Source organism: Meleagris gallopavo, chromosome 2, assembly GCF_000146605.3.
Source record: "Meleagris gallopavo isolate NT-WF06-2002-E0010 breed Aviagen turkey brand Nicholas breeding stock chromosome 2, Turkey_5.1, whole genome shotgun sequence".
Classification (NCBI taxonomy): Eukaryota; Metazoa; Chordata; class Aves; order Galliformes; family Phasianidae; genus Meleagris; species Meleagris gallopavo.
In genome coordinates, this window is record NC_015012.2 from 73715559 (window position 1) to 73717506 (window position 1948).

The window sequence follows — 1948 nt, forward strand, 5'->3', positions numbered from 1 at the left end:
CTATAATCACATTATATAATATGCATCACCAGATGAACCTGCTTGGGGTCAGCAGAGAGGCCACCATAAATATATTTGAAGTAAAACCTGTGAAGGTTTTCAAAGTGGAAAAAAAATCTATAGAGAGGAGTAGTAAAATCCATGGAAATCTATAACATGTTAAAGTGAAATCTGTGAATAGCTTCGCTTTTCATCATTTCCCCCACATAACCCCTGTGTTAGCATTTGAATTAATAATTAGAGCCAATGGAAATGCTTCTGTTGACAGAAAGGTTTTAACAATTCTTCATTCTAACTACATTCTAATGTTCTGCCTACCTTATTACAAAGTCTTTAAAGGAAAGGGGAAATCATTTGCAAGACAACAATTGGGCATTGGTAATATAAACATTGAGCATATCACAGAGTGATCTCTTCCCAAAAAAGGGCAAGCATTCCTAAAAGTGGTTTATAACAAAAAAGGGCGGATTCCAGCCAAATGTGCATGTCAGATATAAGAAGCTCCCTCCTTCTTCCAGTGTTTTCATGTGCTGAAGAGAGATTTGAACACTATGTGGAGTGAACACATTCCCTGCTCCGGAGAAGCACTTCCAACAGTACTTCAAGACCTGTAGTCCTCTGCAGGACCAATCCCTTTTAGTATCCTTGATAGCCCCTTATGCTCAACCCTAAGCTAATAAGGAAACAATGAGATAGAAGAGATGGAGAGAATTCATGAGCTAAGCACTATCTATCTATATCATTATTTAGATAGGAGACCCTCAAGGAATTACCATGCAGTCAAGAGTAAGAATATCAGGCCTATTTTCCAAGCCTGTCCAGCTCTGCTAATAAAAGCTGATGCCAAGCCTAAAATAGAACACTCCCTATAGAATAAGATTAACAAAGCAGAGGGGGAATTAAGAGAATGAAAATAAATACAATGATTGATCAGCTGCAGCAATTGCAACTCTTCTTGTTCAGTTGCTATATGGGTGGAGAATTCAGCACTTAATCTGAAAGGTGACTTGAGAAAGGATTTCAAGAATAATGTGTTGATTTTTCCAGTATGGTTCAGAGTTCTGATGATGTTTCAAACCCACCAGCTAGATTTTAACAACAGCATAGTTTGTCTTAGTGGGAAGTTCAACAAACTCCAAAATGCCGATGGGACATCAGAGCCTGGCCTGAATTTTTGAAATATTTTCCTGATTCTTTGAGAGAAAAGATGTGAGATCTCTGTGCTCTGTTAAAGGAATAAGCATGTATAAAACAATAACAACAGAAAGAAAGTTCATGGAAATGTATATTTTATAATGCATGCTAAATATTTATAAGAATGGATATTCATAACAAATCTATACCTTTTTACTATTACTCCCTTAATTTAAATCCATGTGAACTGATCATGATTAAAATCTGTGACCATTTTAAGTTCAGTGAATATAATGAGAAGGTATCTTCCTGGCTCCTTTTCTTTTCCATCACAAAATGGTGGCACAACATCAGAAAACCTACAGTGATACCAAATATATATACCTTTTCTCACAATGAAAAATAAAGGTGTTCAGGTGTCTTGTATTGTCAGTTCAGCTTAATATATTGTTCTAAATAGTACTTAAAGATACAGATTTTTATTTCATCTCTTGGGCTTAGAATCACAGAATCATTAAAGTTGGAAAGACCACTAAAGTTATCTGATCCAACCATAAACACATGCCTGTGACCACTCTAGACCATGTCACACAGTGCATTTACTCTTTTCTTGAAAACCTCCAGGGTTGGTGGAAATTTTCTTGAAAACCTCTGCCTCCTCCCTGGGCGGCCTTACAGTACCTCACCACTTTTGCTGAGAATTAGTTTTTCCTAATATCCAACCTGATATTGGCTATCCAACCCAATATAGGCTTAGTAGTTAATTTTAATTTATTTGTTTTTCTGCCTTTAAACTATCAAATATAAAGATGGA